The sequence below is a fragment of the Pristiophorus japonicus genome, chromosome 13 (genome assembly GCF_044704955.1).
Source record: "Pristiophorus japonicus isolate sPriJap1 chromosome 13, sPriJap1.hap1, whole genome shotgun sequence".
NCBI classification, from domain to species: Eukaryota; Metazoa; Chordata; class Chondrichthyes; family Pristiophoridae; genus Pristiophorus; species Pristiophorus japonicus.
The window spans coordinates 161,934,132-161,948,222 of record NC_091989.1 but is presented as its reverse complement, the minus strand read 5'-3'; the positions used below and the strand labels follow the sequence as shown (position 1 = coordinate 161,948,222).

The window sequence follows — 14,091 nt, the reverse complement described above, 5'->3', positions numbered from 1 at the left end:
TAGTTCACTCAAGGAAGCAATAATCATATAGCATAATACCTGCAGCATTTTCCTCCTAAAGAAAATTGTGTCTGTTCATACATTGCGGTATAAATAAAAGTTTCTAACTTGCAACTTAAAATACGTCTCGTTTTAACGAAAGAAAGGTTAATCCCAAAAGGCAAGTGATTTTATTGGGGATGAAAGCAGTAGTCAAATAACCACCTTCACTTTCCAAAAGTGTTGCATTTGGAGAGAAAATTATTTTTAGAATCAGAACTGCACTTGTGAAGTCTTCATTTTACTGTTAATCAAGATTATAAAGTAGTATCATAAAGAGGTCTTTTTTTTATTGAAATGCCTGATGAAAACAATAAAATTCCTTTGAAGCTAATATCAGTGAATCACTCGGTAAAAGTAACTTTGTCACTTTACTACACATAATTTGCTATTAGTAGAATAAGGTGTAATTTTACAGAATAAAAAATGCAATACTGACACATAATTGCCTTGTATGCTGACATCTTTGACAGGGGACTTGGCTTGTTTTATTCATGTTATGTAAAACAGAGATGGTATTCTACAGCAAATTTAACTTTAAACTTGATTTTTTTTAAAGTGGCAGCTTTTCTCAATATACTGGTCCTGATATGAATTTCACTGGTTGCAGTGTCTATTTGTTAAAAGGCATCGAATTGATACCAGTGGTTCCCCACAATGAGGGCAAGAAAATCATCAAGCAAGTCACTCTGGGCACATTAACACATACTCCAAAAACCTGGGATTAGATTATCTGCCTTCCCTTTGCTAGGGCATGGTTTGTGGAGAGTAAATATAGTTTTTAAAAAATATAATTTTGATTCTATTTATTTTGAATCCAGACTAATGGTATTCATGTTTAGTGGCAACGTTTCAGTGCAGAACCCTGAACATTGACTGTCACTGTACCCGTGTTGGTTTAAACTTCTTATTCATATTTTAACTTCAATTGCATTCTTGAATACAAATCTATATTTAATAGATAGATTTACTTAAATCAAACTGCAATAATAATAATAATTCAGTATTAAAGGTCACCTGAAGACTGCTGGTCTTAGGTTCTGTTTGATTTAAAATTTAAAAATTATCTGCCAGTGGCATTATAAGATGCCAGAAGCATGATCACCACCAACACCTAGGAATCCCTGGCCAAAGACTGCCCTAAGTGAAGGAAGAGCATCCGGGAGGGCGCTGAGCACCTCGAGTCTCATCGTCGAGAGCATGCAGAAATCAAGCGCAGGCAGCGAAAGAGCGTGTGGCAAATCTGTCCCACCCTCCCTTACCCTCAATGACTATCTGTCCCACCTGTGACAGGGATTGTGGCTCTCGTATTGGACTGTTCAGCCACCTAAGGACTCATTCTAAGAGTGGAAGCAAGTCTTCCTTGATTCCGAGGGACTGCCTGTGATGATGATGATGATGAATGTGCGCACCTTAGCCAAATGAATATAAACAAATTGCTTTAAGATTAGATCCTATGGAATATAATCCATGTATTTTTCTGTGGGAGAGGAGCAGTGACTCTCAATTAGTGGCGGCTGTCGTTGTAATGCACCCACAAAATAAAGGAAGACTATTTGCGCTGTGGGAGTTCTAACAGTTCTGGTGGTTGAAGTCATGCAGAACACATTCAAGCTGTTTGGTACATAATGTTTCAAATCCAGATTGCACAATAAATGAATGTGCACTTGAAGGATCAGAGAGAAGATGAGGATCTTAGGAAGTACTAAAATGATCTAAAACGGTGGGGGAAGGAAAATATGATGAAGATAAAGAGGAGGCTGCGGCGACAATATTAGAGTGAGGCGAAGAAAAGGATGGAGGACTCATGCAGTTCACATAACTTACATCTATGGATCTCATTACCTCTCCCGCCATTGACAGATCGCTTCTGTCGTCTCAACTTCACCTGCCTATCTATTCCATCAGCATGGGTGCCATTGAAACTCTCTCACCTTTGTCCTCAGAATCCCACCATGATCAGTCCCAACACCAGCATCACTAGGCACACCAGCAGCACCAGGCATGCTAACAGCACCAACAACAACACCAAACAGCTCCGCAATCAACCGATGCTGCACAAGACACAGGGTCTCAGTGCCCGACCACATTGTTGCCCGGGAGGTTGTACACCCTGGCTGCCACATGATGTGCCAGGTTGGTACCACCCCACACCAGCACCATAAAGCATCCCGACAATGCGCAAGCCATTCCTTTCACATGTCTCAGCATTGTGGGGGGTACCCTTATGTTTCAACATTCACTGCAATGCACTAAGCCACTACCAAAGGTGCACATAAAACTGACCAAGAACGCAAAGTGTTGAAGATAAAGGTTTCAACGTTTGACACCACATTAACAGAAACTTTACATGAATATTGGATAAAACACCCAAGTGCCGACCCTTGTGTGTCGTTAGTTGATATGATTGTATTAGGATGAGGGCGCGTGTGAGGGCTGGCTAGTGAGATGGTGATAATGTAGATAGAGGGATGGGTGGAGATGCAAGGTGAGTTGGTGTGAGTAAGGATGTGCAGGAGTAGGGTAGAGAAGGCAAAGTGATGGGGATGTCATGAGAGGCATAGCAGGATGAGGTTGAGTGTGGCTTTGTACTAATGTTTTGTGATCTACTGAGATCATTGAAACGTTTGTGCCACTGCAGCTAGGTCCTCCTGATGATTTCCCTGCTTGGGACCTCCTGTGCAATGCGCAACCAGGCTGTGTTGATCTTCTGGGATGGTCTCTTCCGCCCATGGGAAGGGAAGAGGACCCCCCTGCATGCTGGGACTCTCTCTATAAGCATATGGAGCGAGTCATGGGAGAGCCTGGGCGCAGCCATGCCTCTCTGTGCAGTGCTTGTCGGTGTCTGCAGCACCTCAATACTGTAGAACACTGACAGCACAAATGCCAAAATAAAGTTGGCCATGGTCCCTTTAAGGAAACCAGCTGATGATGCTTCATCAGATTATGTCACCAGACCGCTTCCTTTTAATTGGCCAGGAAACACACTGGGCGGGCTTAACAAGCCCAATGAAGGCAAATTAATTTGACACAGCGGGCTGGAGCCAGCAGCGGGACCGGGACCCATCACCGACGTCGCCCACCACGGACCCGCTGATGTCCAGAAAATCCAACCGTGCAGTTTTCATCGCCACAACTAATGCTGCATTGATGAAGAAGGCTTGCAGCTGAAATTTGGTTGGAAGTCACTGGATCTGTGAGGAAGGAAAAAAAGTTTTCTGGTTTGAGGCAGCCCACGAGAGGTGATAAAGATAACAGAAGAGAATAGGTGGATGACAGAAGCTATTGTGGAGAGGATGAGAGAAGTTAGTGAGGCATTGATGCAGGGGCTGAGAGTAGTAGGAGTGAATGCCATTTTTTAGCACATGAATACAAAGTAATTCAAAACATATTATCATGCAGCTACATCTAAGGCCACTCTTGCATCTGAAAGTCCTGATGCACCTACTCAGCTATCCTTGCAGCATGAGGGAAGAATGCAGAGAGGCTATCTCCACTCATAGGGGAAACTAAAACTAGGGGACATAGTCTCAGAATAAGGGGCCGCCCATTTAATACTGAGATGAGGAGGAATTTCTTATCTGAGGGTTGTAAATCTATGGAATTCTCTGCCCCAGAGAGCTTTGGAGGCTGGATCATTGAATATATTTAAGGCGGAGATAGACAGGTAAGGGAATAAAGGGTTATGGGGAGAGGGCAGGGAATTGGAGCTGAGTCCATGATCAGATCAGCCATGATCTTATTAAATGGTGGAGCAGGCTCGAGGGGCCAGGTGGCCTACTCCTGCTCCTATTTCTTATGTTCTTATGTAAATGAAAGGGCCTCAACTCTAAAGGGGATTTTTATACTAATAAATATATTTAACGTGGGAATATAACATTTGTTATAAGTGTTCTAATTTTCCATCTTGCAGTTAACTATTCTTTATGTTCACAAAGATTCTCCAGCCCCATCAGAGCTTTTAATTGCTTCCTGATTGTTACAATTTTTGCCACCTCTACCCTACTCAGAAGATCATTCCAGAAATGGGCTACCATATTTGTGTGTGAAAGACTGCTTCCTGACATAGGCTCTTAAATTGTGTTTTTATAGTTCGTCCTTATGATCTGTAGTGCTGCAGCCATAGTTTAATGCATCACCTTTCAAGGGCAATTTGCATCTCTCTACTGCCCCATTTGACCTCCAAAAACAGGGTGGGAGCTGGTGGAAATGAAAAACATCAGGACCTCCTGCTCATTTATTACTGCTTTTACAGGGGTCAGATTTTCCAGGGCACATTAATCCTGGCAGTCAGAGATCCCGTTTGAAACAGGCTGGAGCCTCATAAATAAATTGAAATCGAGATCAAGTGATGCCATTATTACATGGGTGTCTATTTCCAACCTCACGTTGAACAGTGCCACTTCCTATTCCTGCCCACCAATCATGGGCAATGTAATGTATGCACCGGTGAGCATGCTCCCAGGTTACTTACCTGGCAGGGGTGTAACCATGATCACCAAGGTGGTGCTCCCAGGACGAGGCTAGCCCATTGCACTTGGGGTGTGCTAACGCCTGCAATGTCCCCAAATGCGGGATACTCGACTGCAAAATTTGTGGAACTGTGAGTGGCCACTGTAAGTGACTTACACAGTCACGTGATGTTCACACGATGCAATAGAACCCTGGCTAATTGAGTTCAGGTTCTCCACGATGAGGTGAGCTGTTGTGAGCCTCGTAGGCGAACGGGTAATGTTCAGTTTCATTGTTAAACCTTTGCTAATAAACTAGCTAGTTCTTTGCCGCAAATGTGTAGCCATGAATTCTTAAGCAAAGAAGCAAAATACACAACAGGCAGTACAAGTCCTAACGCACCCATGAATTAAAGGGGTTCTCAGCTGCTCTCGGGGAAAGCTTTCTAGCTTTGGAGACATTTTTCTTGCAATAGTTTCTGGGTTTTAGAAACTGCTTGTAGATTCTACTGTGTGTACAAAACTGTTATGGGGCTTCTGGCAATACAGTTGTTTCTTGGCCCCAGTCTTTTTAGGAGTACCACTCTCGAGAGGGAGGAGGAGGAAGGAGCAAAAAAATTTGCAGTTGAAGGGAGAACAAATGACTTTTGGTGCTCAGTAGCCGTTGCAGGGATGTAAGCAAGCTGATATAATGAAAGGTTCTCTTGAGCAATGACTTTGGATGTTGTTGGAGTGCGGTCTGAAAGATAGCACTGACTTGGAAGAAGAGCACACCAGTCACAATCACCATCCAAGTTAGTGTGAGCCGGACCACGAAAATGATCTGTATAACTCATTATACAGGTCAAATAGTTTCATGGTTAGAAACTGAAATCAATGGCCCAGAAATTCCTGTAACACCATTCCCGAGGGCAATCTGGTAAAATAAAGAAAAAAAATGCGCACTTACCTTTTTCTCCTGCGCCCGCTTGAACTTCCGATTCTGTGATGTAGATTCCCGGGCAGCGTATGATGCACGCCGCACAAGAACGCAGCCTGCACAAAACCTGTGGCTTCTTTCAGAGTCTGTCCCTGCCCACAGGGGCTGTCAAAAGGAGCTCATTTACAATGGCCACGCCCCTGATCTAAGGTGTCAGGTCTGAGCACAGGGCAGAGCAACATGTTACATTTCCACAAAAGTAGAAGAGCTAAACAATTCGTGCAGGTTTCCCATCTCCATATTTTAAAAACCATTTGATCAGCATAAATAGAGTTGAAATAGTTTAGTATAGAGTATCGATTTTGTTATGTCTGTAATGTACTTATGAATGACTCCACGAGGCAATGTGTTGTACTCAAACTGTAGTGACCTTGGTCCTTTATTCGTAACTCCAGAGTGAGGCACAAGCATGGTGGGCAGCCTTTTAAACTAGGCCTTGCACACCTATGCAGGTGACCCTCAGGTCTCCCAGCGCAGTGCCCTCTGGTGGACAGCCCCTGCCACAGGGGCAGGAAACCCCAGTCTCCACCAGTTGCACCCTCTAGTGGTCCCAACATAGTATATACACAATGTAAACCTTATTGATAGTATATCAGGTAACAAGTGTCCATCTTATGCAACTATACAGTGACTACACAGAGAGTATCTCTATAGACCGCATATACAACAGATTTCACCCAATTTACTGTTGACACCCGTGCACACTTACATAAAGTCAATCATATTTTACAAGCCAAGCTGCAATAGACAACACGGTACCTCAAATATTATAAAAGTTGGAAGATTTGAATTTCTCATTACTTTGAGAGGAAGCTGCTTATTTCCATTTCCTGCTGTTTATTTAGTTTGTGTTAAGCTTTTACTCTACAGAACTCCTCAGCATCTACAGCTGCTTATGTCAAGCTATTGAGCTGTTTGAAGCAAAGTTTCAGGTGATGCAGATGCATACAGAATGCAGGATGTATGCCTGCTTTATCTTGCGCAGAACTTTCGCCCTAATCCTGGGCAGAAGATCTCTAAAAGTCGGAATTTTGTGTGAGAGCTCATAGTTCTCTAGCGCATGGGAAGACCTGTCAAGTTCCAGCTTGACAGGTCGGAAAAGCCGGTTTTCAGCGCATGCGCATTGTGCGCAGAAAACCGGCTTTTCTGATGCCTTCCCGGGTCCGTAGAAACTTCGTACGAGCCCGAGACATCGGAATTTCAGGGCCATTATAAACAGCAAGAGTTTGATCAATTACTCACGCTCATTTGACACTGAAGACTATGGCCTGGATATTGTTGTGTGAAAAACGGCAATGCTATCAGCGCTCATTGTCACTACTGGGTAAAACTGACAGCAACTTCTGGCATCCGCACATAAGCACATAAACGCAGAAATCCGGAAGTTAATGTCTGTGATACATACCCTGCTCCTCCACAGGCTGCGCTGTTAGAGCCTTCACTAATGGAATCTGGACAGGGATCACTGTCATGGCATGAACTTGTGCTAATTACCTATTATTTTCACTCTAAAGACATGTGAAAAACTTAAGGCTCATTCAATCAGGAGTAACTTGTTGTAGAGAGTAGAAATAATATATAGACTTAGGCATTAGGCACCTGCTGGATATTTAAAACTCACATAAGCTTAAATGGACACACACATAAAATGGCTGCCCAGGCATGATGGGAAACCAGGTAGTCAAGCTGTGAACTGTTGAACGTTCACTGACCGAGCAATAACCCTGTGAGGCCCACTGTAGGAATGCCTGGGAAGGCAGAGATAAGAAGGAAGCCATCTCCTGTGAACAAGGCCATAAACCAATTAATTCCCCAGGAAGAAAGATAAGAGGGAAACCATTTGCTGTAAACAAGGCTACAAACCAATTATTTCTCCCAGATGAAAGAACTAGGGAGAGAACATATAAAGTCATCGATCAACCCAAATTGACAATGGTTCCCTGGTTACTAGGAGAATTCTATTGGATTAAAAAACCTATATGTAATCTATAATCGTTATGATTGGCTTGTGTCCAGCCGTGATGAGCTGTGTAACTGCAGTAAGCTGTTTTTGTAACTGTTGTAAAACATATAAAGGTACATGTAACTCTTTGTTCTGTGAAGAGAAACCTGGATACGGTCCTGAGTTTTTCCTTCCCGCTGAGCGTAATAAAGCTGCTTCAGCATTGGAACCGACCCTGAGTGTTGAGTGATTCTTCAGAGAAAACACTAACGCTAACAATGGCGTAGTCGACGGGATTTCCCGGAGTCGCTGGACGCCCTTGGAAAAAAGCCCGGGTGAGTATAAAAAACAATTTTTAAGTATAAAGGGTGCGGAAGGTGGAAGCTGGTTGATCGACATGAGGAGACGGTCTAATATCTCAAACGCCTAGCCTGAGCCTGAATTAAGAGGACTTTTGTCCCACGTGACGGCCAGGAACCAAGTAGGCGTAGGGAACACACTTAGACCGTGGGATCGTGATACCGAGAGACATCTTCCGGACCCAGTAGTGTAATTTGAAATACCCCGGGGTAGAACCAAGCGGTGTACAGCGGCTAACGGAATCCAAACCTGTGAACAGGGTCGGACCAACGGGCTGAGCGGTGGTAGGTAGTCGTTAAGGATACGTAGAGCACTGCGGGAATTGCTTAAACGCGTTTTTAAGAATTGTATAAGTTTGTGTAACAGCAGAACTTGTGACCTGACAGTAGCCAAGAGACAGTTTACTACAAGTCGCGCTAGAAAGAAAGCGGACCGCTGAGAGTAGATTCCTAACGATACCAGTCCTACCCAGGAATGGCCATGAAAACAAGTAAACTCGAGTGGGGACCAGAAGGGTCGCTTACCCGCCACCTGGCGGAAAAACAAAAGAAGCTAATTAGTTATGTGAGGAATTATTTAGATAAAACTACGAATTCCCTGAAAGGTCATGGATCCAAAAATAGAGCCGGCCAAAACAAGAAGAGAGACTGTTGTAAATGTCTGATCGTTGAGTGAGAAGTGTCTGTGTGATTTTTGACTGCAGAATGAATTTTTGTTTTATGTTTTCATGTTCCGAAAGCCTGGTTGGAAGAGGAATGCAAGTGTCTGTTTATTTTAGAAACAGAGTGAAAGTTTTTTTTTTTAAACCCTTTGTAATGTTGTCCTGTATGTGGGAAGTTTTAAGACATTTAAGTTAGAAACGCAGGTGTGGATTTATTCGGATGATAAGTTACGGAGCTAGGAGAATAAACAAATAAAGAATAGGTTTGTTGAGCAAAATATTTATTTGACATGCTCACTTACTTGCCGAAAGAAAACATGCAATGATTGATTGGGTTGAAAGACATAAATTTAGTCTCGGAATGAGATAAAGAATGCTTTAAAAAAAAAGAGCTTCTAAAAAAAAAAAGTTTCAAATAAAGATTGAAATTACAAAGTTTGAATTGGGATTTTGAGATATTCAGAGAAGGCACAGGAAATACTGAGGTGGATTTAAAAAAAAAAAAGATTAAATTAAATCTGATCAGGTCAAACTCCTGGGCAAGTGGCGAGCTATCTGCGAAGGTGTAAAAGGAACTTTTGGAAAATGTTAAAAAACAGCAAGCTTTAGTAACGGCTTTGAAACTGGAGCATTTTGAGATAACGAAAGGCAGCACTCAAACTCTCAAAGCTGGTCTCCATTCCAGTTATGGAGAAAAAGAAAAAGATAAAGACGCCACTTTGAAAGTAAACAAATTAACAACTTTATGGAGTTACGAACCCTCCGTGTAAAATACAAAACCTAATTTGAAGAAAGAAAAAAAGATGTAACGGACTAAATGGAAAAAGACATAACTTACTAAATACTAGTTGATGTTTGCTGTGAAAAAGATATTGGTTTAATTAGAAGAGAAAAAAAAATAATTGGAATAAGTAAAAAACACTCTACATGGATTCGAATTTTCAATTATGAAAAAGTTTCAATGCAGTTTGAAAAGATTTCCAAAATGTCCCGAACAGTCTAAACAAGCAGGAGGGTTTTGAAGATAACGAGGAGAAAGAGAGAAAAAAAAAACAGAATTGAATTTCAGTAAACAAAATTGCTATTGTATGTGTGGTCTTGTTTTAAAACAATTTAAAAAAAAAAAATTCTTTGGCAAGTACTTGAATTAGAAGTTAAGAAAACATTGGAGTTTACTCTAATGATTTATGCTGTTTAACGGATTCCTAATTTCGAAGCCAGTTTTGAAGGCACAAAGACTTTTTTTTCAGATGATTACGTGAAGTCACGTAATGACATCAGGTCTTCTTACAAACCTGGAAAGGAGTTAACCCTTTCCATTGACAGCCGTTTTATACTGAACATTATTAATTTGGATTTCTTAATAGGGAAAAAAAAGACTCACCTAACAGAGGAAACAAAAATAAAAACAGAACTAGCTTATGTAATAATACTTGCCTGATACAATAAAGAAATAGATATTCAATAAAACAAATTGAAGAGTTAAAAGCTAAGATAAACAGGCTGGAAGAGATAACGGGACTAGACGGATAGTGCAGTGCGCAGCCATAGCACCATCACCTCTGGCAATAGAGCCAATGTACCCCACGGTGGGTAGGTGTAGTCCACAAACCCAACCTAACGGTAAAGCAGACAGCGATGTTTGGAGGAATAGCTTTGGCCTTGGTCATAATAGGAGTTTGGGTAATATTTAAGTGGGTAAAGACACGGGCGCACGCCCTACAGATTCAGCTCGAAATGGTTCGATTATAACCTTGTCCTTCTGATTTTGCAGGGTGACAGGGACACTCGTAGAGCAAAAAAACTTAACCCCTGGTGACGACCAGGCCGTCTGTTTAAAATTACAGATAATACTTACCGGAATGGGAATACGAAAGGCGCTACTCGTAATATGGATAGCCCTGCGACATGCACGTACCCTGGGCAACACCGACGGACAGCAGAGCACGCTGGAAATAAACAACTATATGAACTATGGAGTCTTGTTTAATTTAACGGACGGAATGTGCATCCCAGCAACCAAGGACTGGAGCAAGGACAGGACTTATTTTAATGCATGGTTACAAGTGAATCCTAATAAGAATCCTAATAAGAATAAGAGTATGTGTACAGTGCTCCACGGGTATAAGGAGCAGATGCATTAAACGGAGGGATGTCAAAGGGCCTGATGAATGTACTTTCGGCATAATTTGCGCGCCTCCGGGACAATCCCAGCAATCAGTCATCCGCAAGAAGGGAATGGGGCTGTGTGGGTATTACGAGGAGGCGGGGGCGGCTGCAATATAATTGTATGTATGTTTCTCACCCCCTCCGACACCGCGCCCCATAAGAATCACTACATTGCCCGAAGAACTGCCTTGTCCCATAACTACTAAGGGACCAGAAAATGGGATTGCAATGTACAACGAAGGGGAATTATTGTATGATAATGTTAAACATGAAATTGTGCCTGTTCTGATCAATATTTCAGGCATCCAGATGCCGGAATATTGTACCGAACAGTCAAGGAAGATGTACAATGTATTAAGTAAAGTCGTAATGCAGCAGGCTGCCGATGCCATGGGTGCCAGTAAGTTCCGGGGACAGGGGTTAGCACCCAGGGTGAAGAGGGAAATAGTAAATGATGTTGCTACCGTTTTCAATACAGGAACCTCCGTAGTGAACTCGATAGACATACAAGGGCTAAATGAGAGGGTAGAACAGCTTAAAGGGGTGATGAAGGGGTTATTGGAGAGGGTGGAGCAAAACCAGGAAGACCAGGCCAACCTAGGAAAGGAGGGGGCCGAAATCCAGTTGGATGGCATCTCAGTCCTGGAAGCTCACGCTAAAACCATCAATCACCTCATTGATAGAGAACAAGAAGATACAATAAAGCAAAGACAGGGGCAACTCTGTCATGCTTATGGTCTGTGGATGGTGGGACAGATCCGCCACAACCTCAACCAGATCCAACGCGGGGAGGTACCCGATTGGATAGACAGTTCACATTTAGCTCAGTTGGCGAACCAAAGGGGGACACTGGATAATTGTACTCTGAAGGGACTGACCCGAGTATACCCCGCAATTCCAGATTGCCAGATGGGTAGGACTACCGGGATAGGGATAGTCCTGTTGATCCCTATAGCAACGCCGGACTCAGGGCCGTTCCCCTTATACCAACTAGAGAATATCGGAGTAATACGGGAAAATGTCTCCATACGCTACTACCTAACCACCACCTCTGCCGTTCGTTGAAACAACATATTTACCGGGATTTCCCTAGCAGATTGCAAGCAAAGGGGGGGAAATCACAGTATGCCCTCACCCGGTGGGCCGAGGGGAACTAGACGAGTGAGGGTTTAACCGAACCAATGGGTGTGTACTAGAAATAGTGCCCGCACACATGCACTTCGCGAGGGCAGGCTACGGAGGGAGGGGAAGATACTGCGTCTCTACCACAGAGCGTTCATACCAGTATAATGACCTACAGTGCCCTATATCGCAGCCAAACTTTTGCTTCACACCACTACGACCTGTCGCGATCGGGCAAGCACATATCACCCAGGTTAGGCGCCGGAAGTCCGAAGTTATTGAAGTAACTGATCAGCTCCATGATCATTTGCAGGATTATGACGAGCCAGAGCAAGTCCCTATCCCACATCTAACCGAGGTATTACGGGAGTTAAGGCTCAGAGTGGGGCAATCCGTAAAACTCTATCACCAGATACAAACTAAAATCAAAGAACTGGAAGAAGATACCGAGGTAGACTTACAAAGTCAGAGTTTGTGGAGAAAAGTCTGGGACTGGGGAATAAATGTGAACATCCACCCATGGATCCGAATTATTTCACACACACTGGTCGGGATACAATTAATCTTAGCAATAACATGGGGCGTGATGGCCTGCCAGGTATGCAGGCGCCACAAACGGCGGAAACGGACCAATCACCGTTCCCTGGATATTAAACAAGCCTGTTTGATAAGGGGACGGGAGGAGCTAGCCTTTGTTAATTTGATCTAAGCAACCGGGACTCCTGAAACCGCGTGACTGGCCAGCACGTTGAGGCAAGGAGTACCGGGCAGTGCACAAATATCAGATAAAGGCAGTACGGTCGGTTAAAAGGGGACTAGGACTAGTCCCTTTACCGAAAGGGGGGAATTGTTGTAGAGAGTAGAAATAATATATAGACTTAGGCATTAGGCACCTGCTGGATATTTAAAACTCACATAAGCTTAAATGGACACACACATAAAATGGCTGCCCAGGCATGATGGGAAACCAGGTAGTCAAGCTGTGAACTGTTGAACGTTCACTGACCGAGCAATAACCCTGTGAGGCCCACTGTAGGAATGCCTGGGAAGGCAGAGATAAGAAGGAAGCCATCTCCTGTGAACAAGGCCATAAACCAATTAATTCCCCAGGAAGAAAGATAAGAGGGAAACCATTTGCTGTAAACAAGGCTACAAACCAATTATTTCTCCCAGATGAAAGAACTAGGGAGAGAACATATAAAGTCATCGATCAACCCAAATTGACAATGGTTCCCTGGTTACTAGGAGAATTCTATTGGATTAAAAAACCTATATGTAATCTATAATCGTTATGATTGGCTTGTGTCCAGCCGTGATGAGCTGTGTAACTGCAGTAAGCTGTTTTTGTAACTGTTGTAAAACATATAAAGGTACATGTAACTCTTTGTTCTGTGAAGAGAAACCTGGATACGGTCCTGAGTTTTTCCTTCCCGCTGAGCGTAATAAAGCTGCTTCAGCATTGGAACCGACCCTGAGTGTTGAGTGATTCTTCAGAGAAAACACTAACGCTAACAAACTGAATTTTTAGCAGCGGAGTAAGTGACCATTACTGCTGAACAACCTCTCTGGCCCTGAAAAATTAATTTGATAAGTGTGGACATAGTCATGGTCATGGTCAGCGTGGAGCTGAGCGTCGCACCCTGCTAACGCCCCGACAACACTCCGCGGAGGCCATTGCTGTCTCCAATACCGCCCCGCAACTTTTTCTCTTTCTAAGTGCCCAATTCAGAAAGATTTAGCAACCCATCTTGCCTGGTGCTAAATCTTCACTTAATTCAAATAGTGCGCCCCAAACGGAGCACAGGATGATTCAGCCATGGAAGTCTCCGCCGATAAGCCCGCTAAGTCAGCATGGATTTATGAAAGGGAAATCATGCTTGACAAATCTTCTAGAATTTTTTGAGGTTGTAACTAGTAGAGTGGATAAGGGAGAACCAGTGGATGTGAGAAGGCTTTTGACAAGGTCCCACACAAGAGGTTAGTGTGCAAAATTAAGGTACATGGGATTGGGGGTAATGTATTGATGTGGATAGAGAACTGGTAGGCAGGAAGAAAAAAGTGGGAATAAATGGGTCTTTTTCAGAATGGTAGTGAGTGACGAGTGGGGTACCGCAGGGTTCAGTGCTGGGACCCCAGCTATTTACAATATACATTAATGATTTGGACAAAGGAATTGAACGTAATATCTCCAAGTTTGCAAATGACACTAAGCAGGGTGGCAGTGTGAGCTGTGAGGAGGATGCTAAGAGGCTGCAGTGCGAATTGGACAGGTTAGGTGAGTGGGCAAATGCATGGCAGATGCATAATGTGGATAATTGTGAGGTTATCCACTTTGGTGGCAAAAACAGGAAGGCAGATTAATATCTGA

The 14,091-nt window shown here is 43.3% G+C and overlaps 1 non-coding gene across 1 annotated transcript; it reads left to right on the top strand.

Annotated features, from left to right (window-relative positions):
- The first annotated feature begins 4,505 nt into the window (after positions 1 to 4,505).
- LOC139279213 (U1 spliceosomal RNA) lies at positions 4,506 to 4,669 on the top strand. The gene has a single exon (XR_011596427.1). It is a non-coding gene; the product is annotated as a U1 spliceosomal RNA (small nuclear RNA).
- The last annotated feature ends 9,422 nt before the right edge of the window (positions 4,670 to 14,091 follow it).